Source organism: Aythya ferina (assembly GCF_964211825.1).
Source record: "Aythya ferina genome assembly, chromosome: Z".
NCBI lineage: Eukaryota > Metazoa > Chordata > Aves > Anseriformes > Anatidae > Aythya > Aythya ferina.
The window spans coordinates 21,605,983-21,633,952 of record NC_140299.1 but is presented as its reverse complement, the minus strand read 5'-3'; positions in this window follow the sequence as shown (position 1 = coordinate 21,633,952).

Genomic DNA, 27,970 nt, shown 5'->3' with positions numbered 1-27,970 from the left:
TATTCATATCTGATGGCAAAGTATATTTGATCTCATTGGTTTGTATATGATTATATCTCAGTTAAAAGTATATTTCTGTACTGGATTTTGCTTTGGAAGATTAAGAGGATTTGAATGAGTTTTCTGACAAAAAATACGGACTTTCTTCTTTTATTTTCTTATCGATACTATTGTGCTCTGCCTAGAGCATAAATGCATGCCTAAAGGCTCTGAGGTAGGTTGTCTGATAATCTATATTCAGGTTTAAGAGAGTAAACCTAACTCTTGCTCTGCAATTTAGGAATAGAAAGAAATGTCACAATCTACTAGACGTCAGTGACAGGGTGGAAAATGCTAACAGACAGAACCCGTTCCAGGCTAATGTTCCTGCTCTATTTCCACAAAAGATGCAGTTGCCATCTGCTCAGCTATTAAGTTGCTAAGAAGTTGCTGAGCCACCACTGCATTAAGCAGGGCCTTGAAACAACCAGTTAATGCTGAATTTAACCCAGTTTGGAACATGGCTTTGAGTAGGTCACTCCAACACAACTTTTTCAACAAGTTCATGATGTGATGATTCCCCACATGGATTTCACAGGGTTGGCAGTGCCAGCCTTATTCTGAAAAGAATGCACTCTTCCATGACACAACCTGTGAAGACATGTCATTGGTGTGATCCTCCAGAAGACCCTTTATACCTTCCATAACTTTCAAATGTTCCATAGCATCTTCTTCCATCCAGAAAACCATTCACCCCCCGCAAACAGGCTTTGGAAAGCACTTTTAATGTATATTTTTAATTCCTGAGTTCAAACAGGAAACTTTTTCTTGCCATACTTGATATATGACCCATCATAAATATTTTGTCTCATCCATTAAAACAAATTTCCTACAAGATTGATTGCTACAGCCTTCTCTTTTTTTCAGTGTCCAAATAATTTGGACAAAAAAAAAAAAAAAAACAGGTTTAAATTTCCTCAGAAACACCTTGCACAGCTTCACATGTTACCCTTGAGCTCATTGACTTAATACAGTTTCATCACCCACATGGCAAAAGTCAGTCTGAAAAAAATAAGGTCAGTCATCACAAATAAGTCAAAGATCCACAACCCCCATTTGGCAGATCATTGTTAAACTGAACTTTTTGTTCATCAAACTTCCTTTCAATGTTTTGCTTTCAGCCAAATATTTGTGCCTGACTTAAGAGAAAGATGCTGAATATTTGTTTCTGCCATTTGTTATATTGTTCAGAAATAAAAAAATAAATAAAAATTATTTTAAAAAAAGTCTATGAAGATAGTATGTTTGAGAGGTTGGGGTGTGAGGTTTATAAAGGCAACAAAGAGCAAATGGAAAGCTATTTAAGCCTAGGAACAGTCTTTGGAACATACATGCTAGTGCTCAGGCTGTTCCTTGAGCATTTAAAGATCAGCAGTGAAGATCCAAATTTCTGGAGTGAGAAGAAGGAACCCATTTACCATTAACAAACATAAGCTCTTTGAGCACCTGTCAAGCTTCTACAAAATAGCACAGCTATGTCCAATTTCCTTGATAAGGACACTGTGGAGAAAGGCTTAGGTGGATTACTAAACTGGGCATGTGGCTGCCAAAGAGAAACTAAGAGAAACTGTCTAGCCTGTTCAAGAGCAGTATTTCTGTAAGGTGGAACTATGTCAGAGTAGGATAGTTACACACACACACACGCAAAAGATAGTCTAAAGCATGAACTATGTTTTGCTGCAATTTCTTGCCCTTTCTGAAGTTATCTAATGAAGATTAATCTGCAGCAACAGTAATATCTATGTCAGAGGTGAAATAAGTAATTTAAAATAAATATTCTGAACACTGTCACCTGAGAAATCAGGGGTGGATTTATATCATCTCCACCACATTGTTAACCCACTTTGCAGCTTTGTAGGGTTAGACAGAATAACCCTTGCACCACACACAGAGTAAGAGTACATCTGCCGCAGGGCACAGTGTTACCTAGAACCACAGAATGATTTGGGTTGGAAGGGACCTTACAGACAAACCAGTTCCAACCCCCTGCCATGGGCAGGGACACCTCCCACCAGACCAGGTTGCCCAAAGCCCCATCCAGCCTGGTCTTGAGCACCTCCAGGGATGGGGCATCCACAGGTTCTCTGGGCAACCTGTGCCTGCGCCTCACCACCCTCTGAGTGAAGAATTTCTTCCTTTTGTCTAAACCTACCACTTTTTAGCTTAAAGCCATTCCCCTTTGTCTTCTCCCTCCACTCACTCCCTGACAAAGAGTCCCTCTCCAGCTTTCCTGCAGGCCCCCTTTAGGTACTAGAAGGCCGCTGTAAGATCTACACAGAACCTTCTCATCTCCAGGCTGAACAGCCTGGTCTGTTCAGCCTGGAGATCCTTGATCCCAAGTCTGTCAGCCAGTCTTAGTAGGAGAGGTGCTCCAGCCCTCTGGTCATCCTCATGGACCTCCTCTGGACTCACTGTTAAGTCCATGTCTTATACTGGGGGCCCCAGTATAAGTATAATAGTATAATAGTATAATCTCATCGGTATAATAGTAAGGTATTTTTCTCTCATTCTGGACTACTAAGCAACTCCACATCATTAAACAACACCGCTGCCTAAGTAGTATATTTTGTTTCAGACCAAACAGGCTCACTGCAGATTAATCATGAACACTTACTCTACCTCTCTGCATTGCTGTTCATTGTTCAAAAGGACATTTTTTCTGAAGTTATTTCTTTTAAGGCCTCCCTGGCCTTACTAATTTTGTTTAGCTCCTGTAATGCCAGCCTCTGTTGTACCAGAGGTAATTTTTATGCTAAGACATCCTCCTGATATGCATTTGTTTAAACTCAGAAGTTCTGTGTCATGATGGATATGACAGGGAAATCACAGGTGAAATTGTTATAATAAATTACATTCACCAAAAGACTTTTTCTTTTTTTCAAGTTTCTGACCAAATAAACAACTTAATGTGAAAAAATAACCTATCCTTATCCTTAATAACCCTAGGAAAAAAAAAAAAATCAGGATACTCAGTTTGCAATGTACAAGAATCACAGATTTTCAAACAATCAAACAATTTTCAAACAAAAAAAAAAAAAGAGTTACAATAGTATTTTTTGCAATTACCTCAGCATCACAATACATTGTTATTTTCTGATGTGTTTTATTTTAGTGTAGCTGTATGTTTCAGGAAGAAGTGATGAGAATAATCCAAAAAAAGCTCGTTGATATCAACAGGCACTATTATATATAATCTAAAGCATATGACACTCCTTACATTACAGAATAGGAGACAATTCACAAATGGAAGTGAAGCTATTCTGATTACCAATATACACAAAATAAAAACACAAGACAGAAAGAGTACAAAAAATGCTCAATACATACAAGCCTGTGTTTGCTTTCTTATTGAAAAACAGGTTTTATGGGATTGGAATTTGTTTCTTATTTCTCTGATTACTCTCTCTATTTGCTTTAAAAATGAAACAAAATTGAGCTTTGTTCAGGCAATCACTTCTTAAGTGTGAAAGATATGTCTATTTGTTTCCAGGGTGCCCATTTTCTTATTAATGGCTTTGCACTGACCGAAGTTGAAGTTGATAAGTACTTCTGAACACATCATTCTATCTCAATGTTCCCTTGTTCTTCACATACCTGCAAAGCAAACAATGCCCATTCACATGTGAGAGGCATGGAGAACAATGGGAGAGGCACCAGGTTTTAGTGCTGCTGTCCCTTAGAGTGCTGCCAGAAATCATCTGCAACAGAAGCTCTGTCATCACCATTATGCTATGAGTATTTCAATTATAATTAAACTACCATCTAGGAACTAAAACATCATTTACAGAGTAATTTTCAAACAATTTTAGGCCTCTCATTAAGCACTATTAACTCTCCCTTTTGTTCACCTGCAGCTCAATGCCTCCAGTTTCATGTTAATCAGAGCCTGAGTGATACATTTCATTCCTTTGAAACCCTTTACCCATTTCAATGAATCCATTCTGAAATGCCATTTCTCTGTATCTCTGTGCTTCACCTGAACAAGTCTTTGTTACACTTGAGAATCACAGCCTGAATACTATGCTGTAGGATACCACTTGCTCTCTTCAGCATTAGATATGAATTTAAATGTTACATCTGATAACAGTTAAACAGCAACAACAACAACAACAAAGAAAATCTGAAATATTATATTATTTTTTTTTCTCATCTTTGAAGAGCAGGTAAGCACATTTACCATAAGTATGGTTTATTCTTATTGGGTGCATCTGTAATACTCTGTAACACTACCTTACTAAAAGCAAGGACAATGGTCAGCTTCCAAAAGCCACAGGACCAGCTAACCAGGAGAGTTAAATGTAAATTCTGGAAATTATATGAACAAATATGCTGGTACATTTATGATAACAGAACATAAATAAGAATATTAATACTTGTCTGAGTGTTCATAAAAATTATATGGATCTGGACTTACTGTCTTTGTTATAATTTTTGGAAGAAATACATTTATGGAAGCAATAACAAAGCATGCAATAATAGCAAAATTGAAACCTCGTGTATATTATAGACATTACTGAAGATGATACAGGTATAACATGTGCATTACATCCATTAATTTGAAAATGAGCTCAATCTAGAATGGCACAGCAGCCCCATCCTTCCGCACACACTTTGCAAGAGCCCTCAGTTTCCAATTGGAGTGGGAGAAACACCTTCAATAGAGGCTAAGCTTCCACCCTGCTTGGACAAACATGAGGAGGAGCAAGAGAAGAAGGGATAATGTAGGAACAACCACAAACCACGAATCACCAGGCACCTGTGTAAACACCTATGAGATTCTTGTGTGGTTCAAGAGTGAAGGAGGACAGAATCACAGAATAGGTTGGGTTGGAAGGAACTTTAAAGATCACCCAGTTCCAATCCCCTGCCAACACCTCCAGGGATGGGGCATCCACAGCTTTTCTGGGCAACCTTTACCAGTGCCTCACCACCCTTTCAGTAAAGAGTTTCCTCCTAACATCAAGTCTAAATCTTCCCTCTTCTGTTTTAAAGCCATTACCCCTTGTCCTGCAACTCCACTCCCTGACAAAGAATCCCTCTCCAGCTTTCTTGTAGGCCCAATTTAAGTCCTGGAAGGCCACTCCCTGGAGTCTTCCCTGGTCCAAGCTGGATACCCCTAGCTCTCTCAGCTTCTCTTCATAGGAGAGGTCCTCCAGCCCCCTGATCATTTTCATGGCTCTCCTCTGGACCCATTCTAACAGGTCCACATCTTTTTGTGCCTGGTGCCTCCAGACCTGGATGCAATACTCCAGGTGGGGCCTCACAAGAATACAGTAGAGGGGGACAATCACCTTCCTTGACCCGCTGGCCACCCTTCTGTTGATGCAGCCCAGAACGCAGTTGCCCTTCTGGGCTGCAAGCACACACTGCTGGCTCATGTAGAGCTTTTTGTCCACCAGAACCCCCAGGTCCTTTTCTGCAGAGCTGCTCTCAGTGAGTTCTTCTCCCAGTCTGTACTCTTGACTGCAATTGCCCCAAACCAGGTGCAGCACCTTGCACTTAGACTGTTAGAACCTTATTAGGTTAACATGAACAATCTGAATCATGATCTGACCAGCAGGGAGGCAATCAAGCAGGCTAGCATGGCTAAGGCACCCTGGATAAGTAAGCACCATCTTCAGCATCACAATCCATAAGAGTCCAAAGCAAGACTCAGACTTGCGCCCTTTTGTGTCTCTGCAGCAAAAGAGCATAGCTGGTCCATCACAGAGCTATGGGTGATCTCAACTAAGTATAAAGGATCCTATTTTATCAACTGACAGCTTATATTTACCCTTTGGTTCAGAAACAACTATTTCAGATAACTTGCTGTCCTCAGTGTGGTCAGCAGCACAGAATTATGCAAGCAGAAACAAATACAAAACTAGTTTGCATGAGCAATGTTTTGTTCTGATAGAGCACTGTAACTTCGGCTCTGTGGCTGAGTTTAAACACTGTTAAATGCCCAGAAAACACAGAAATTTCAGTCATCAGGTTTTCGTAGGTTGTGCTCTTTATTTAACAACAGGTATTCACCCAACAACCTTAAAAACAGATAAAAAGACTCAGGGAACAAAAAATATAGCCTCAGTTTTCTCTCCCTTCTCAGATACTAAGTGCTAAATTAGTACATTTAAAAGATAAGCTTGGTTTTTAACACACTATAGCTGAAAGTATCAGCCTGCAATGACACTCACATCTCAAAACAATTTCCTGAACAGTAGGCTAGCACTATTTCAAAACTTTGATTTGCCTGCAAACCTGTTTTAACAGTAATATGTTGGGAAATAGTAGCTTTAAGGACTATTTAAACAGGTCTAATTTTGATCATTAATTTTACAGACCTAAATATCTCTAAAAATCAGAAAATAATAAAATGGAAATATCAAGTTAAAAAAAAAAAAAATGAAAAAAAAAAAAAAAAGATAGTTTAAAACACAGTTTTTACAGAATCAGCAAGGCACAATAAATCCTGAGATAGACATTTCTCTAGTTCAGAAATATGCCTAAAGAAATACAATGCAATCAGTTTTTATTTCTCCTGTGTTGAAACGAATACAATCACAAAATGCCTTAAAAAAATTTCTAACCAAATGAAAAGTGCTGTGGAGCATGTACTATTGATATCAGGGTTACAAACATGAGCAGTTGCTGCTATCAAATATTTAACTCACACTAGAACCAGAATGACTAGATAAAGAATCTCTCGGGTAATTTTACAGTGGTTTTGTCTCTCCTCCACTGAGAAGATAAAACTTGCATCTGAAAATTTGAACCATATATTATGGATGTCAGGGAGAGGTGAAACAACTGTAAAAGGAAGATGGCCATAAAAACAGATGAGTGGGAGAACTGGAGTTGCAGTCTTTTAATTTATTTTCAAGAATATAATTCAGATGAGAAAGAATATGGAAAATGGCTAAAAATTCAAATCAGGGTCCAGATTTTCTGGGTTGTTTGTATCCAGTGTCTTATCAATTCTAGTACAAAAAGTAAAATTCACATCTGCAAAGACACACTTCAGTAAGTTTTCTTGGTGACTTTAATTCGGTCTGTTCCTGCTTCAAATTCAGCAGTGTTCCAGGACAGTTCCTTCACATCCCTCCCTGTTTCAGTCAGTGAAATAATTTACATTCTTCTTCATTTCTATTTTCTTCACAACCCCTACCTAATGCATTTATGTGATCACTAATGAGGTGGAACTGTGCATGCCAACTGAAAGAAGAAACAAGATGTTAGGCTATGTATGAACAATGTGTGAAGAATCAGGTATTGAAAATAAATGATGCTAGAAAGTAATAGTAATGATGCATTCTCACATAGTTTACTATTCACTGTTCTGGCCAGAGAAACCTGGTGGACCCCATTTTCAAAAAGACCTAAGTGACATATGGGCTGAAATTCAATTTAGACATATGAGTTGGGCATGGGAGGTACTTCAGTATCCTTAGTTGCAGAAGCTTAATTTCACTTACACGTGCACCAGACTGGTTTCAATTACTTAGAAGAACACTGATCTCAAAGCATGACTTGGGTTCCTAAGTGACTCAGTTTCAATAGTACCATAAATATATAAAAATAAATATAAATAAATAAATAAATGTGTTTACTTGTCTGGGGAGGATTTTCTATTCTAAGAAATGTAGAAGAGTAAGAATGGGATTTTGAGTATCCTCCAGGGAAAGCGAACAGATTAAGGTAAAGTCACTTTTTTTACTGATGTCTCGGAATGCAGAAATGGATAGAAATACAGTAAACACACACAAATGAAGTTTCACAACCTCTTCCAAAAGGTTCCATCTTCACCCATTATTATACTTATATTCCATGTGGTATGGCAAGGTGTCCTCATTTAATTGCAACATAAATTAGCATAAACCTGTGGGGCTGGTTATGTGTGGGACTGCAGAAGTTCCTCTCATGCTGTTGGAGCTTTGTTTCTTCTTTTGAAAAAAAATTAAGCATGAAGAATTCCAGAGATTATACCAATGGTATGTAAAAAAAAAAAAAAAAAAAAAAAAAAAAAAAAAAAGTAATAACAATCATTTAAAAAAAATCCAACCTGCTGTGATATACTAAATACATAGCTGTTGAAGTGTTGAAGCCTTTTCTATAAATAAATAAATAAATAAATAGAAATCTTACAGAAGGTTTAAATCAGCTAAAGCACTTTGGTTAACATTAAAATTCATGACTGCCACTACCTTATTATAACTATAGGTCACAAAATTTTGTAAGAATCAATTTAAAAAGTTATGTCACAGTGATAGTTATTAGCATCAAAAAGGACACAGCTGTATGCTAACAGAAGATTGAAAGATAAGCTCCTGGGATGCTGCATTTTTGTCCAGGTATATAAAACAAATTTCTAATAATATAGTAAAAATCTTCCTTCTTACCTCAAGGCTTGATATCTTTTTCCTTTCCTTTTATATTTTTTTTTCTTTTGACAGTTTTTTTGGGTGGCAAGTAGCCCCTAGTAAGTCACTCATTACTGTATTGAAGTGAGATATTGACAGCATGCATAATTTAGTCTAAATCCAATACTTTTTATCACTTCACAGCTTGCAAAGATAAAAGAAATCACATCAAAATTCATGATAATTCCTGCCCTTTGAATAAAAATCAGGACTCAGGCCACAAGTTTATAAAAACTATTAGAATGTACCTTTTTACAGGAGGAAATAAATAAAGATACAATTCCTTAGAAAATAGTTTATACAACAGGAAAATATGAATTGGTTAAAAATAAATGCATACAAAGAGTTAAAATGTAAACAGCCCTGGGTACAGCTGCTTCCTACTAGTTTCAGTTTTCTTCTTTTGTCTTTCTACAACAAATCAATATTTATTTGGGAAAGTTTGGGGTATTCTTTCTTTTTAGGCATAATCATCAGGAATATGTATACCCTGAAGTTCTGAATTCTTAGATCATCTGCAACTTCAACTAACTTCAACTGCACCTACCAACTTTCTCTGGAAATATTCAATAGTTCTAAAAATGAGACCTAAGAAAAATGGCAAACATTGGATGCTTTCAGCCTGCACTTCCATTCAGCAACATCATCAAGATCTCCTTATTTTTTCCTCTTTTATTGACCTTTAGGAATCTTTATTATTATTATTTCCAAGAAAGACAAGTTCTTCTTGAGAATCTGCAGTTCTGTCATATAGTATTTTTTATATTTTTCAATTAGATAAACCTATTTCATAGTACTTCTCCCTCTCCTGCCCTTCCCCACCCCTCCCCAAGGTACACCTGAACTCATCTTCTCCTAGATGTTATCATTGGTATTCTTTTACCTTTATCGAGAAATGTGCATGTTAGAATTAAATGCTGACTAGGATCAACTCAGTATGTGTATGTGTATATATATGGTAATGTTTGTATAAGACCTATTTCTGAGTATTTCAGGATACATTTCCATAAAGGTATGGTACATTTATCTTTCAGGAATGCCAAGTACTTGGTCCTTCAAAGATTGATTTTTTTCCACCTAAATTTTTGTTTTTCTTTCAGAAACAATAAAAGGTTTAGATTTTATTGTAATTGTTAATAATTAGATGATGTGCTGCTCTTTAATATTTCAATTTCATTAGCTTTAAATTCACTTTGCAATAGCATTGCCATTAGGGTTTATATCAGGTAATTGTCTATACCCAGTTTCAGATTTATTTCTGAGAACCTGAAACAGAAGACTATGCTTTATCTCACTTAGCACTTGCTGTTTCCCACAGAGGTAAAGATGGATTAATTTTTTGTGGAGCTTGGCATGCTGTATAGCACTCTTCTTAGGTATGGTTGAACAAAATGCACCAAACTGTTTGACTGTGTGGTGCTGTCCAGTAGAGCAAAACAGGTTTATTCAGAAGTTTTACACAATTATGGTGAGTTTGCGGGGGGTGGGAGTGGGGGTGGGGAAGTGTCTTATTTCAGGTTATATTCTATTTCAGATTCTATTCTAAACCTGTTATTTTGCCTGTAAAAAGCAGTTTTTGATCAAAAGTTCAAATGAATTAGTATTTATATATCTAATGATGTATTATAGACCTCATCTTTTTTAAAGTATGTAAAATTCAGCCTCATGCTCCTATCTGCCTCTGCCAGTAAGAAAACAATTGAAATGGACACAGCAAAAATATGATCATATAAAAATGTTTCCAGAAAGTGTCACAATCATGGCCAATTTTATTTCCAAGCAACAACTCTGACAGATAGAACTGTAATTCAAATGCCAATGAAAAAATACCATTCAAACTAGTTTAGACAAAAAGCTAAAAATTGCTCATGGGGCTTTCACACTCGCATCTTACTTAGCCTATCTTAAGACAGACATAGGTGTGTCACTTCCTACTGCACCACCTTCCACCATTTCCAAATCTCCTTTGTCTGCAAAATAATGAACATTTGTACTTAATCAGAAATTAAACTTCTTCAACAAGAGTAATACACATTGCTGGTTTAAAAGTCTGTTTACTCATGTATTGGGTTTATGTGGCAAGGTTTTGGTAGTGGGGGGCTGTAGGGATGGCCTGCTCCATATTAGATATGTACAGCCTGCTGCACAACAACAACAAAAAACCTGTTGCGGTTACAAGAGTGAGCAGCAGCCCTGCAGCCCCCAGGTGAGTGCAGGAGGAGGGCAGGAGGTGCTGCAGGCAGGCAGCAGCAGTTCCCCTGCGGGCTGTGCAGGGAGAGGCCCCTGGTGGAGCAGGCTGTCCCCCTGCAGCCCATGGGTCCCACATGGAGCAGATCTCCACGCTGCAGCCCCCCCATGGGTGGAGGAGCCCCCGGTGGAGCAGGTGGATGTGGCCTGGAGGAGGCTGCGGCCCATGGAGAGCCCCCGCAGGAGCAGGCCCCGGGCCGGAGCTGCAGCCCGTGGAGAGGAGCCCACGCAGGAGCAGGGGGTCTGGGGGGAGCTGCCCCCACCCGTGGGGGACCCGTGCTGGAGCAGTTTGCTCCTGGGGGATGAAGGGACCCCATGGGACGGGGCCGTGTGGGAGCAGTGCTTGAAGAGCTGCTGCCCGTGGGCAGCCCCCGCAGGCTCAGCTGGGGAAGGACAGCATCCATGGGAGGGACCCCACGTGGAGCAGGGGCAGAGAGGGACCGTGGAGCGGAGAAGATGAAGTGTCAGGGATGGACCACAGTCCCCACTCCCTGCACTGCTTGAGGGGGAGGAGGTCGAAGAATTTGGTTGGGGACAGTTGTCTTTCATTTGCTTTTAATTCTTTCTTCTCTTATCTTTTAAGATTTCTTCAGATTCCAGTCCTTGTCCCGTGCCTTTTGGCATGTTGAAGCAGTTGGCAGAGAAAGAGGCAGTCTGAACCATCAGTTTATAAATGTCTTTACTGGTGGATCAGGAGCAGCTGGCTAATCCTGGGCCTGGGTAAAAGAGATCTAGTGCTGGTAAAAAGAGGGAAAAGAGGCAAAAAAAACACCCTGTTCCTTCTCATGGAATATCCTTCAATGGACATTAATGAAAAACCTGCATCAGTGGCTGTAGCCGGAAGGAGAATTAATATGAAAACAAGAAAACACATAGAAACTTCAGGAAAAAGGGAGAGCAAGAGAAAGAAATGTGTATCTTCTTATTCTGGTAAAACCCGTCCAAACAGAGAGATCCTGTACTCCAGAGAGATCATATTTCTGCCCAAAATTTACACAACCAAATACCCTTACAGGTTCCACTATGGGCAGCATGTGCCCACCCGTTATTAAGTTAGTCTAAATAGCTCAGAAGCCTTGAGGTATATATTGGAGATATGTAAGTGTGGATTTAGATATAAGTGTGTAAAATGGATTGCTGTGGAGAAGCTTTGTTCTCCTTGATCTTTGAGCAGGATGAGGGATGGGTGCCTGTAAACTATACAGTCTGAAAATAATGTGATATCTTCCATGGGCTAATGAACCAGAGCTTAAGGCAAAAATACACTGCCACCTCTGGTGGTGTCATTTCTTACTGCTGTAAAACCACAGGCCAGGTAGTGACTGATCACAGTTCTGATTTTCAAACTGGGTGACTAACTCCTATAAAAATTAATTGCTGTCTACCCCACCATCATCACCAAAAACAAAACAAAACAAAACAATCTAGCAAAATACAACCCTAGCTACCTAACACAGCTACTAATATCCAACTATTCAACTGAGTTTTTGTTCTCTTTACTTTGTACTCTATGTACACTTTACTCTTTGTACTCTAACCAGAAAACTGGTTTTAAGCTCTTTGCTTTGGAATGGAAAGGAGACACTGCATCGCTGTACCCATGGCAACCATCAGTCAGTCAGCAGGGTGAGATTTGTGTTTGGAAGCAAATACACAGTCCTTGCCTTGGTCTGCCATCAGTGAAGTTTCACACAGCAAAGTGATTGATTATTTGAACTGTAAATAAGGAAAAAAAAAAAAAAAAAAAAAAAAAAAAAAAAAAAAAAAGTATATATATATAATATATATAATACTAATATATATATGTGTATATATATATTATATATATATAATATTTTTTTCTATAATTACGTATTTGGGATAAGAGCATTAAGATTTGATGGCAGCTTGGAAACAGGGACAACATACTCTTTGGATCACTATGAGAAGCAGCCTGAGTTCTGGTGGCTTTCAAGGGGAGAATTTAAAATTATTCTTTGGGCAATAGATTATGGTAATATTTCTCTTTCATCTTCTCTCTCGGTACTATTCACTTAGTGCTCCATATTATAATGACATTTTGGCAGATGGGTTCACATACATTTATGAAATCTTCTATTTCTTTACTATATTAAAAGTGATTTGCAACACAAAGTATAAATTTGTTCATCCACCTTCTTAAATAGAGTCTATGTGCAAATTTCCTATTCATCTCCTCTTTATACAGCCTTGAATCAGCAGTGTTGTTTCAATATTAGATGATTTTCTTTCTTTCCCTGCTTGTTAAGGTGACTGGCTCTACTCCATACAACCTTTGAAATGTATATTATTTTTATAAGTCATTCATTCCTGTTACAGGAACTGTATAGTACTTTATAGACAAAAGACAAATGACTAAGTTCATAAGGATGTGCAAACCATTCTGTCCTGTTTCCAAAGACACATATCCACATAAGACAGAAAAAGTGGATGGCATTTTACCTCTACTTGTCCTCAAGATTTCAATAAGAACAGTTTCTATTTTTCCAAAGCTTTCATTGTAATTTGTCTAGTAGTTGGTAAAAAACTTACAGAGGCGAACACATAACTATATATTCAGTGGTCTTAAAACCTTCTTACAAAGTTTTTCCTACAGTCTGTCAGCATTCACTGTTTTAAGTACAGGGAATTAAACTCTATAAAATGTACATTAAATGTTCAAATTTAATGTTAATTATTAATTTAATGTTAAATGTTCAATTAAATGTTCAAAATGTTTAAGTGGCTGCAATCTGGTTGAGCTTAGAGCTGTTTGGTTTACATGATCAAAAATCTTAGGGATAGAAGGTGAAAAGAAAATATATCAAATCCTATTTGGCTGACTGAGGTGGTGGTATCAAAAGGGTACTTGTCACCTAAAGTCAGAAATATCTGTAATGCCTAGCTATACACCTTCTTAGTTGTTAAATTGAGATTAATTCTTAATTCTTTTTTCAGTTCCTCTGAAAACCTCCACTTGCTCCATCCTACAAAAAGCCTATCAACAGAGGTTATTGCAAAAGGGACAATGCTTTACCTTTGTCTGGTTTCTACCAGAATAAATTAGAAGTGTACAGAAAAGAAAGGATAAACATACCCTTCCAATACAGATTCCAAATATATTTGACTTATTTTTGAATGTACAAAATTGCTTACACTTGCCTGTCTGTCCAGAATTTCACAATGGTAGAATCACTGGAAATACATCAGTCCTACATCTTCTTTATATGTTTTTGAAGCAGCAGTGAGTGACTCACAGGTGAAAGATATTCTACCTTATGTTCCTCTGTCAAAACCATGTAGTGGATGGCTTCAAGAATATGGCCACCTTAAAAAATAATAATAATAATAAAAAATAAAAAAATGGTATGTTTACAATGTATGTGTTTTTGATTCTGTTTGTTTTTGTTGGGAGGGGTGGGGAAGGTTTATTTCTTTGTTTTAAACTTGTTACAATCACTAATAATTAAGCGTCCAGCCTGTACAGGGACGTTTTTATATTCAAAATATTGGAGATTTCAGAAGAACATGAAGTGCTTTCCAGAAGTTACAGAAAGCCACAATATAAACTAACCATGTTATTTGAGGTTGGCACTGTCAGTGGTTATCCATACAGCATTGGATTGAAATGCTGAACACCGTGTTATAAATCCTCTTCTTATTTTGCAACTATTGATGGGAGTTACTGAACAAGGACTCCCACTTATTTCAGAGTTGACATTTTTTAGAGAAGAAACTGCAGCCAAACAGGAAAAGCAGTTGTTGATTAACTATTTAGAGCAGTGGCTCCTACAAACTCTCTTCTTTCTCCATTATTCTCAAAAAAAAAAAACCCAAGCTTTTTCTTAGTAATCCTTTCTACTGGGACTTTGGCACCTGTTAAAGAGGGCTGTTAAAGAGATTTTCAGACAGACTGTAAAACTGCCACTTCCTCTCTAGTTTCAATATGATTTGGGTACTCAAATCCCCCAAAGCAGTTTGAAAATATTTCCATAAAAGTGAGATTAATAGAAGTGCTGAAAAATACTTCTTATATGTTTTTCTGCTACAGAAGTGGCAATGTTGGTTGCTTCAAATAAATTACCTCCCACCAGCTTTTAATTGTTCCTCCTGCTGTTGCTTCTGTAACTCTGCATTGCACAAAGATTTCTACCTACCACAATGTTGCTAACCCAGGCCAGACAGGATTTCAGGCTCCAAACGCATCATCTGCATCACTTGTTAAACTCCTGCCTGCACATTAGGTACAAAACCAGTTTCCTCTCTGTAATGAGAACAAGTTAACTACTCAGGGTCAGAATTGTTTTGTTCATTTTCTTTTGTCTCCACAAATAATAATAATAATAATCATCATCATCATCGTCATCATCATCATCATCAAGCTTTTCTTTAAAAATATAAATGAAAGAAAGAGAAGAGCTGCTGCTCCAGATCCCTAGAGACATGAAGTCATTTGCAATTTAGATGAAACTTTTTCAAAAGGATTACATTTTATATTTTTTGTAATAAATCAGACACCTAATTTTAAGCTCTAATCCATTTACATTCCATTAAAAATAGAGTACTTATCTATAAAATAAGATGCAACAAAACCTGTGCCTAGCTCCTACATACCCATTATGAAACCTTTTCTCTTTTCCCCACCTTTTACACCCTCATCATTGCTTATGACTGTTATCCCATAAAATAACCTATTTGCTGCAGAACTCCAAACAGCCTAAAAAAACTTGTCCCGGAGTTATTGAGGTGATGCTGCAAGACAGCATGACTGCTTCATTGAAACAGAACAATGGAGACATCCAATGGACCCTCATGTTTATTACAGCTGATTATTTTTCCCTCTTCCCATTACTTTTGCCCATTTCACATTACCTTTAGCTGCACCTCCTGATCACATCCACCTGCTGCATCTGTCATCACCTTACACCCTACCTGAACTCACTGCGCTCCACATCAAAAGACATTAGCAACTCTGGCACACTGTCATCAGGTTTTCTCCTTTTCAGCGTACTTTGGACTCTTCACGCTTCACTGCACATCATAGATCCATCAATATTAGAAAAAATGTATTTTTCCAATTTTCTAAGTGCTTTTGCTTTGAATGTGACAGGATCTTAGAGGATTCAGTTACACCATGGCTTGTTAGTTCTTCTAAACATCACATGCTACTGTCTCTTTCCAAAATGCTATGATTTTATTTTTTTTATATATGACCTGAAAATTACTGTTGCTTCTATAAATATTTCCCAGGCAATTAAATGTATTTCAAATATAAGTATTACATCAATGCAGGCACATAGAGCTAAAAAACATCACTTTTCCATTTGTATATTTCTCAGGAGAAGCACAAAAGAAGAGCACGGTGAAAGCACTTACTGTGTTGTTTTTTGCTTTATTTGAAACATAAATGCTTGAGAAATCTCTTTTGGTCTTTGCTCAATATTGCCCTGAATGATTACATTAAATCTAAATACAGATGAAAATTTGTATGGGTGATTGTTGCTGTTCAGAGGCATGAACTCTCACCAGATAGCTTACTCTGAAAATGTTTTGTAGTTTCTGTGGGAACCTCACAAGTTAAAGCACAGATGAAGATTGCACAATTTCACCTCTTGTATAATAGTTGCTTTTTGTTGTGTTCTTCATGCATTTGATTTTGGATAAATGTACTGATGACCAAAAAATTACTATTGCAGACACACTCAAATGAGACTCAAATACAGTGGTAGGTAACAGTTTGTATGCAGAGCAGAGCAATGTCCTCACTTCTATCTAATACTTGTGCTTTTCAACACGCAAGTGGTCTGTGTTCTTGCGATACCATGGTTTCTGTTGGACTGCATTGCTGTTAACTTCAGAGAAAAGAAACCTTCAACAAAATATCTATATATAATTATTGTCTTGTTGATTACCCCAGATAATTGTTCTATTACTTTATGATTGTAATATAAGAAGGATTTCACTCAGTCTCTGCTTAATCTTAACTCAGGAAAAAATTTGTAGTATCTCAAGTGGAAATGTTTACCTTTTTGGAACTGAGTAGAAAACAGATCTCTAGATGTAGCTTTTAATGCTTTCTAATCCATTGCTCTTTTACTTTGGGTAGGTCCTTGCAGGCAAATTATTCTTATAACTTTTCTGAAGAGCCAACCAAGGATTCAAAGAACTTTTAGAGATACAGATGCAGAGCACACAAAAACCCAAAGGGTAAAAATACATTGTAGTGTAATCCAAAAGGGAAAATATATTTCTACTAGGTTACATCTCTGAGTGATGAGCTTGCCTATTCCTGATCAATCTGTCTGTCACAGATCATGCAGGTTGCTGGATGCTTCCTCAAAAGAAAAAAAAAACAGCTCCAGAATATTTCTGCAAGTAGAATTATTTCTTTGTTAAGGATTAATTGTTTGTTTGTTTGTTTTGTCATGTTATTGAGATAATGACTGCAAAAGGTGGGTGTCCATATTGGCATATAAAACCTGTTTCCAAAAGAATGGGTAGGGTCTATAACTAAACTGTAATACATTGGTAGTTAAAATCCATTACAACAGAGTGGTGAAGCCAACAATTTTACAAGGCAGTGTTCTGCTTGGATTGGAGTAAGGTCACACTTCCATGCTAAATGGAGAAGCCAATTCATTTTCCTCAGACTGTGGGGACAAAGAACAGGTTTCCAGTTAGCAATTCTACTACTCTGTTCACAACACACTTTCTGAGAGTTTCTCCCCTTGCACTGCATAACAGGAAGTTTAGAAGAAAGGTACCAATTTATAAAATATTTATACCACATGGCAAGGTGAACACGCTCATTAAATTAAAAGGCACCTATAGATATTTTTATTTTTAACATAAATTCATTTTGAAATGAGAGCACCGTTTCAACACTATAATGAAACTACAGTAGATACTATAGGCATTTATTGCAAAGAGCACATAAAACCTAAATAAGCAGAGGAGGAAGAGATCCTCAACTAGACTGTCTTACTATTCACAGTGTTTCTATTGAAGAAAAGGCTGACCAGTAGAATCAGCAAATACCAAGAAAATTATGCCTAGCTTTAGCAGCTGGAGAATAGAAATATTCACTGTCAGTCAGATATCCATGAGCTATTTTTTTATTTTTCTTTCATGATGAGGAGTGTGACTCACAATGCTTTTCATAGGTACAAAATCTCCTACCTCAAATATCACCACATTATGATCCTCGTCAATGACAAACAGCTTTAGCAAACCAAAACACCTCTGCTAAACACAGTGGTTTGCCACATGTCTCTACTCTTTTTATGGTACTAAAGGGCTGGGGAAAAAAAAAAAAAAAAAAAGAAAAAAAAAAAAAAGAAAAAAAAAAGACTAGATATGGATTTCAGGCAAGAGAAGCAAAAAAAATTCATGGAAATGTGACTTCATTGGTTCACTGCAAGACTTTTTCAAAATCTAAAATATTTAGAAAGCTAGAGTCACTAAGTACCTTAATATAAAGATGCACTAAAAGTGAGTTGTGTTTCTCTTTCTGTATAAAAATAGATATAGTTTTATTATTCTGGTACCTCTGTTGCCAGAACATAAGGTGGTATCACTTTAACTGTAGTAATAGCATATGTGACTCACTGTTACAGAAGAAACATATATTCATTTTCTTCTAAAGGAAGAAAAAAAAAAAAAAAAACATAAAACATGCTAGTTTATCTGAATATGTTGTTTCTCTGCCATGAATAAAGGAATGAAAAGTGAGGAAGGTAGTATGTGCTTCTGGTTTTCCATCAGTGTGTAAATATCCCAATCCCGAGAGTGTTACTTCCCCCTCCTTTTCACTGTCTTGAACTTCTCTTCTTCCTCCATCCTTTCAGATTTTATCATTGGTTCTTTTTTATGGTCACAAGAAATGTGTGATTTTTCATTACCGTTCTTTTCATTTGCATCTCAAGTCTAATTGTGGTATAAGAGGAGGAACAGAGAAACAACATATAGGTACTAACTGGATTTCTGTCATTTTGCCAAACTGACACAATTAAAAAGGACAGAAATTCCTCGTAGGGCCCATCTTTTTGTTCTGGGTAGCACTCATTGTTGTAACATCTTTAGGATTCACCTAAGGATTTGTGATCACTTTCCCCATTTGACGAGATGGTAGCAGTTAAACAATTCATCACGTTCTACTTGCTCCCCCTTCAGTGCTACTGTCCGTTTTGTTGACCCTTTGCCTTGGTCTTTTATAGATGTCTTGTCTTCTTATCTCCCCAAACCTATTCTATCTTAAGAAAATTCTCCCTTTCCATTTACCCCACAGCTGATTGTTCAGCTGGTTCTTGTGCTTACCTTCTGGCCTTTGGAAACTATAGCCAGGAAATAAATAAATAAATAAATAAATAAATAAATAAATAAATAAAGGAACAAGGAAACAGGACACGGAATGGAAAAAGAACAGGAACCTCAATACCTAGGAGACATGAATATAGCTGCTTCTCAGAGCCATAAGCATGAACTGAGGCAAAAACTGGAGTGCAAGAAAAATGAGGGGAGGGGCAGGAGATTTGGCTAGAGTACAAAATCTTCCCCAAAAGATGCCTTTCAGGAAATATGTTTAACAGTGTCTTCTCTTGGTTTATTAGTGGTGTTCAGGGTTAGCATATTTATCATTCTCTAATCCAACAAGGGAAAAAAATGTGAAAGGATTCTTTTGCCTTTTCAGAGTGGTTACAAAACATGAAGCTTTTTTTGTATTGAAGTTATTTATCATGTATCACCAGCAGCATTTGAAATGTATTTGCATAAATATTAAATCTATTTATCTTAAATGATCCTCCATGTATGCAAGAATTTTTTATTTGAAATACAAATGGAATTTTTCTGTCACATAAACATATTGAGTGTGTGACTTCTGCATTTATTCAGTTTAATAATAAGTAACCTTTTACTGCACTCAGCCCTGCAGCACGAATACTGATACAACAAAAATGAGTTACTCTATTTCTGCTTCATGCTTCTTTCACAGCAAATCAGTCTGGCATCTGTGCCTGATCTTACCTTTCTATTATGGGTTGTTTTAAACAAGAGTGAATGAGGTGTATCTTAGACAGAGAAACTAGTTCTTCACTTCGATGAGCTGCTTGCAAATAGGCACTGGTGAATGCCATTTTCACAATTGGAAAAAAAAAAATAATAATAATAAGCAGACTTGTAAAGGTTGTTTTCTACTCTAAATGATTTGTCTTTCACATAATGGGGACAGCAGAAAGAAAGAGTGCCTTCCCCTAAAGAAATCTCATGGCTGTATAACAGAATCACATAAGCCGTCACCCTGAAGAGCTGACTGAAAGATTGGCAAGATGTGTTTATTATTGCTTATCTTACCCTAACTACACTGAACTCAAATAGATCTGCCTATCTAGCTATCAATATTAACTGCCCAATCCTCTCACACACCGACCCACTAGCAATTGGATAAAAAAGGGCCAAAATAATAATAATACTTAGCTGATTTAAGACAATGGGTTACCAAGTAACCAAGTAACCATGCAGCACCTTAAACTTAGAGAGAATGGACAATTTAATAGTGATATGGAACAATGTTAACATCCATAAATAAGCTAAGAGGAAGAACTATAAAAAAGCAGTGTTTTTTCAAAAGATTATTCCTATTCAGAGAAATGATTGGATGCTGTATAACCATACCATCAGAAAAATCCTTTTAGATTCTGATTTTGCAAACAGATTTACATTTCACAAGGGAACACTATAAAACTGGGATTCCTCACATGTGCAGGCTAATTACTTAGGGTCTTCAGCATTTTTTTGCGCTTTTTAATAAAGAATTGAAATTAGGGAGAAATCTTCTAGCTGAAAGCCACAACTGAGAAAGAAATGGGTGACAAGAAAGAAAGAGCCAGTCTGTTGATACATTTCCATCAGAACAGAAAATTAACACCCTTTCAAAATGATCAGACTACTTTCCTGTCTAGTTCATTGTAATGAAGATGGCATTTACCAGCTCGTTTCAGGCTTGAGCATCCTGCAGAGTAGTTTATTTGCACATTGCTTCAACAAAAGTTTAGTCAACAGACAGAAAATGAAATCAATATCATGGTGAATCTTGATCAGTCTGGAATTACTTCTGTTATATATGGAGTCATAATTCATGTCAAGAAAATGGTTGATATTAGTAAAGAAGGGGGAGATTTGGGAATGTGGCCATGGGGATTGGAAAGCCCCGTGGTTGAGATAACATTAGACTCTTAATGACGAGGCAATCAGGAATATAAAAGAGTTTAGAGGGAAAAAAGAACAGTGATTCAGGAGACTCCATGCAGTCTCTGGTTTCTTGTTCTCCAGCTGCTTCTCTGGTTCTCCAGCCATTAAGGAATGGATGTTTCTGGGTGTTTGCTGTTGTTATTACATTCAAAGTTGTTTGACCAATGAAAAGTTGTTTTGAAAAGAACTGCTGTGGAGAGAAGGGTATAAGAGGGGAGCCTGCCCTCAAGATAAAAAAAGGCAACATGATGAAGTTACATCAGTAAAGAAGCAGGAAAAATAAGTGAAGAGGAACAGGCTGGCAGAATGGAGACCAGGAAGGGAACAGGCACATTGATTGCCTCATGAAGATAGGTTTGGCCAGACTCAGCAAACCGCTCAGAGAAGCTCATACAGAAAGTCACTGGAAGTGCAGAAGTGCGCTGGAGCTGGAGAGAAGCTTGAGCTGAGAGAAGCAGACTGGGGAAAAAACTGCCTCTTGCTGGTAAGCAGTTGCGCATTATGGGGAGTCATACGTCCTTAGGAACAAAGACTGTCCTGGTAAACTTATAGCTAATTCTCCTTATTAACAATCGGACAGTTTGTGATCCTGAAATATGGGACCAAACTGAGGTCAAGGTGTGGGACTCTGCAACTAAAAATGACAGGGTTGCAGTGGGATTGCTCGGCACCTGGCGAGCAATCTCTGAGGCTTTAAAGAGCCATGTGGAGCCACAATCACAAACACGTGGCTTGCCAGACAGTGAGGGAGCTGCAGGCTCCTTTACAGATCCGACTGCTATGCCATCGGCCCCTCTGCTGCTACAGCTATTGAAGGCCTTTGCTGTTATGCCCCCTGACCTGAATGTGCCTTTTGACCCAGGCCAATTGGCCTTGAAAAGGAGATGGATATGCTTTTCTTCAATCTGGGAAGAACGGGATACATAAGGCCTGAAGACCGAGTTGCCTGACAAATTAAAGCAAGACATATTGTTCAAAAGGAATGGAAAATGGAGACTTGTTAGTAATCAAGAAAAGGAATGGAAAATATTTGTTTTATAAATATTACAAAATTCAGATTGAGTTGAGACCTCATTTATAACATACTGAAGTGTTATAAATGAGGTCTCAACTCAATCTGAATTTTGTAATATTTATAAAACAAATATTTCTAAAAGGTATAAAAGGCAAGTAAACAGCACTGCATGTGTGGGGAGTCTACGCTCCACCAACACACACACACAAACATCAAACATTCTAAATATACAGCACATTGTTTTACATACTAAACCCAAGTATGCCTATACATACATACAATCAGGAAAGGTAACAAACAATCCTTTAAGTTCCATGACTTAACAATCTCCATTTTCCATTCCTTTTCTTGATATATAACAAGTAGAATCAATAATTTTAGTTCTGTAGTGATTTAAAGAAACAGATTGTTAAGAGAGCAAAGATAAGAGGAATAATAATAATAACAACAACAACAACAATCTGCAAAATGTATTGTTCTGCAAATACCTGCATTTACATATCTCCTAAATAAATAAATCATCCATAAAATAATGGTCATTTTTGTTATTGTTGCTTATTAGTTGTTTTTTATTATTATTTTTTATTGGTGGTGGTGGTGTTTTTGTTTATTTTTTGTTGTTCTTGGTAGTAGCAGTGTTTTTTTTATTATTTTTTTCAATGTGCAAGAAAAGATCATTAAGCTACTATGTCAAAAATGTATTCTTATCTTGCTGTTATCAAGGAAAAGCTTGATTTGGGAACATGAAATACAAAACACTGGCTTCATGAAAGCCAGTATAAACTCTACACCGGGTATCCCTATTTTGCTGAATGATGTAACATGATATTTATTATTGGAACATATTCCTAAGATCTGATATTCAGAGATGTTTAGGAAAAAACAGTTTGTGTAATTTCACTGGAGTAAAAGAAGTTACAATTGAGCATTAAAATGAGACAGTGATCAACTTTGCAACTTAATGCAGAAACTGGACAAATACTGACAAATAAATTGTTTGCTAAGCTGTTGGGACAGTTTCTGTACAAGCCATTTAGAGCTTCCCATGACCTAGAAGGAAAAGAAAAAAATTCTGAAAGACCCACAGTCACAGTATGCTCTATTTCTCTACTGGTATCAAATCCAGTGAAGACTTTCAAGTGAGAACAACAGAATTCATACTTGCCATCAAACACATCACTGCAGCGATCAACAGCTGATTAAACTTTCCATAATGAAAATGCATATTTGTTTGTTTGTTTGTTTGTTTTCCAGAAGCAAAATATACCATGATGAACTAATTTTAAGTATCTCAATGTTGTTTACATAGTACATGTGGTGATATAGAAATACATTTTGTCTGAAATTTACGGTATTGTAGATTCTACTCTGGCAAAGGAGCTTTGGGGCCAGTTATAAATACTTCATTTTTCACTATTAAATAAGAAATAAAAAATGGTTCACTAGATTCAGAATTAACTAAATAATTAAAGCTGTTTGTCTAAATTTATTCTTTACAAAAATATTCATGTTCTGTTTTTAATTATAATTTTAATTATAATTTATAATTTTTTTAATAATTTTATAATACATTTTGTATTTCATCATTTGATTGATGTAGAAATATTTAGGTATACCAAAAAAAATGCAAACTATGTTATTCACCAATCGCTAATGCAGAGCAAAATAAAAATTCAGAGTGAGAGTGTGGTAATTAGGTGTAAAATCTCTGTGCCTATGTGACTCACTAAAATATTTCTCTCAACTCTATTTATGTTAACAGTTTTTAAAATCTGTAATTTTCTATTTATGTATCCCAAGACTTAACTATGGCATATTATACAGTGAAGAGAGAGAGAGAGAGAGAATATACATTTATATTCAACTGTAGGAGATATGAAGTAACACAGAGAGTGATATTTGAGGACTGTCTGAATATGAGGGAATTTTATAGAAAAGTGAGCACTGGTCTTGATGAGACCACTGAATTTCTCCAAAGGTCAGTCCTGGGAGAGATCTCTCTTGATGAGCTTCTTCACAGACATTAATATGGCATTCACTGAAGATGTGCAGAAGAAATACATGATCTTACTATACAATGAAATTACAGAATCATAGAATGGTTGAGGTTGGAAGGGACCTAGGGACACCAAGAGCAGGTTACCCATGACCACATCCAGGTGACTTTTGAAGTTCTCCAAGGAGGGAGACTTCATGACCTATCTGTACAATCTCAGATAGTGCTTGGCCACCCATCGTCTTTGCCGAACAAAGAAACCTTTGTTCCAGTGTGTGCTCATTTCCTCTTGTCCTGAAACTGGGCAACACTGAAACAAGCCTGGCTCCACCCTCTTTTTACCCTCCTTTCACACATTTATACACATGGATGAGATCCCCCTGAGCCTGTCCTTCTCTAGGCTGAGCAGACCCAGCTCTCTCAGCCTTTCCTCATAAGTTAAATGCTCCAGTCTCTTTGTCAACTTGGTGGCCCTTTGTTAGACTCTTCCCAGCATTACCATGTCTGTCTTGTACCAGGGGGCCCAGAACTGGACACAGAACACCAGGTGTGGCTGAATATAAGGGAAAGATTACCTTTCTTGACCTGCTGGCAATACTTTGCCCATCAGCCTTCTTGGAGCAAGGGTACCTTGCTGGCTCATGTTTAGCTTGGTGTTCCCCAGAACCTCCAGGTCCCTTTCTGCAGAGCTGCTTTCCGGCTGGGTGGCCTCCAGCATGTCCTGGTGCCTGAGGTCATTCCTCCCCATGTGCAGGACTCTGCACTTCTTACTGTATAAACTGGAATATATATATATAAATATATATATCTAATTATTTATATTCTCAACAGTTATGTTGGTCTCCTAGTAGGAGTTTAACATTCACTTTCATCCTTTCACACATCCCCCATGTAAGCACAAGTGCAATTTGCTTTAGCAGCAGGTAGATATTCTCTTGAACACAGAAGGCTATAAAGCAACATTTTGGTTGCTGTACAAAGGAATGCACACTTTTTGATGAAAAATCAAAAGGAGGGCAATATATCTTATATATAAGGAATTTTAAAGCCTTTCTTTTGAAAATTAAAGGTTTGATGAAAACTGTCCATTATTCCTGACCCTGTTTTATTGCTATTCTCTTCATTTCTTTTAAGTTCTGGAATTAGAAAAACAGCAACAAAAGCAGACAAAAATAAAAAATAGAAGAAAAAAATAAGACAAAAACAACAACAAAAAACAGACCAAACAAAAACAAACAAACAAAACAACAACAAAACCAATATGATAACCAGTTCATACATCATCCTACCATTCAGGCTGTCAAAGTACAGAGGGTTTATCAATTTTGTTGAGATTGCGGTGGACATCTTGCTCATTCAAGAACATCCAGAATGTTGATGTTAGATCCAAATGATTGGCTGAAAAAGGACCAGCAGAGAATAAATTCAGCAGTGACTTTAGATCATTTGATTTCCTCGGTAATCTAAACCTTGTGACACTGTTGCAGGAAGCACAGCCGAAAGCACAACAGACACCAGTAGAGTCAGATCATGCTCCATTTTATTGCCCGAAAAGCCTAACTTTTATAGTGAACTTAATAGGGGCAGACAGTGTTTCACACAAGATTATTGGTCAAAAGCACTCAAACAAACAACTACAAGAAAACAACCACACCTGTAAGAAAACAACCCCCTTGTGATTAGCAGTCACATAGACCTTGTCCTTGAAGCCAGCTACTGGTAACAATATTTTTCTGAATTCCTCAATTGGGCAATGTGGGAACACTGTCATGGGAACTTCTCATAGCTGCCCTGGTAGCTTGGTTTGCTCAGCTACAGCAAGCCATGGCATTTTTGCTGTTTCAAAAAATCCCTCAACAGTGACACCTCATGAGTGATAATGCTCCTCAGACTTACAGATCCAGATTCACAGACTGGCTGCTGCAGTGCCACAGCCTGAAACAACCCTCCATCTGAAGGTGGACTGTATCTCTAGGAATGCACATCGAGGTCCAGTACTCTATTTGCCTTTCTTTAGACACTTCAGGAAGAAGACAGAGACCTGTTTGAAGGAACCGGCCTCTCACTAGGTTCACATGCCAGAAGAACAGCATTGTCACATGAGGAAAAAATAAGAATATCTCCTACACATTGTTTTTCTTTTGCAGGAAGATAATTTCTGTGTGATGACAGACCATCATCACCACATATTTTGATCATCCTTATTTATGATAAATCATTACTTCTTTTTAGAAGAATTTAGTGAAGCTGCTTCAAGCATCAGAAACAACAGCTTCAGAATATGTACTTGCCTGGAAAAATAGACCAAACAAACCTTTACAAGACCAAGGCAAGTCCTCAATACCATTTATTTACATTTGTCTGGTGTATCTTAAGAAACCTAATATGCCATTCAGCTTTATCAAACTAGCAGCCATTTCTGCCCGTCACATTGCAGAGTATTCCAATGATACAATCAAAAACACATTCCAAGGGGATGTTTAAGTTGTTCTCACCTGTGGAAAATTAATTCCATAGGAGATTCTATATCTGACTGTCAGGATGCTCCTAGGACCAGCTTTTAAGCCTACAGAAAATCTTACACATACATCATTACACTTTATGAATATGTCATTCTTGGTGATGATTCTTCAGTGTGGATAAGAAGAGTGTACTATCAAAGGAAGAGTGATGAAAAGAATTTACCCTTTCAGGACAGCATATTCCTGTGTCATAATTTTTAATTTCTTCCTGGTTATAATCTGAGTTTCATCTTAATAAAGGAACAAATTTAGATGGTCATTCCTTTAAATTCTGTCTTTCATAGCAGCACCAGGATTGACTCTTTGACATATAGATAGATAGATAGATAAAAATATATAACATAATATATATATATAATATGATACATATAATATTATATAATATAATAATATCATATTATATTATATGACACATATATAATGACATATATAATATAATATTATATGACACATATAATATTATTATATATATATTATTTATTCATATATTTTACATATAAAATAACAATAAATATAAAAATTTATATATAAAAATATGAATGTAAATATATAAAATATAATATATAATATTTCATACATGGTATTTAATATACCATATATAATATATAAGATAGTGTAAATATATAAATATAAATATATATTTTTATTTTTATTTATTTATTTTTCCAGATGAAAAATACCAGATAATTCAGATCATTCCTGCCATTGTGGAGCCTCGACACTATGATCAAGGCGCACTCCACATGACAAAGATGCTTCTCAGGATTGTCACTATTTCTGACCTCTGCTAAGTGGCAATCTGGAACTCTATTTATGCCATCATTGCAGCGAAGCTTTACACCACAGTGGTGACACACAGAGTGAATATGCAAACTTAACACCCACAAATCCGTGGGTCCCAATGGAATCCACCCATGGGTGCTGAGGGAGCAGGCCAATGTTATATAGACCACCCTCCATCATCTTTTAAAGGTCGTGGAGAACAGGAGAGGTGCCTGAGGACTGGAAGAAAGCCAAAACCATCTTCAAGAAGGTAAAGAAGGAGGACCCAGGAAAATACAGGCCAGTCAGCCTCACCTCCATCCTTGGAAAGGTCACAGAGCAGCTCATCCTGGAGATCATCTCCAAGCACATGGAGGATAAGAAGATGATCGGGAATATTCAGCATGGATTCACCAAGGGGAGATCATGCTTAGCCAATCTTCTATACACCTTTGATGAGATGAGAAGAGGGGAGAGCAGTGGATATAGTCTACCTTGACTTCAGCCAGGCTTTCGACAGTCTCCCATAACATTCTCATAGACAAGCTCAGAAAGTGTGGCCTCGATGAGTGGACAGTGAGGTGAATTGGTAATTGGCTGGATGGCAGAGCTCAGAGAGTTGTGCTTAGTGGTGAGGAGTCTAGCGGCGGGGGGTCTGTAACTAGTGGTTTCCCCCAGGGGTCCCCTAGATGATCTTCAGAGGACCCTTCCAGCCTTGGTCATTCTATGATTCTGTGATTCTGTG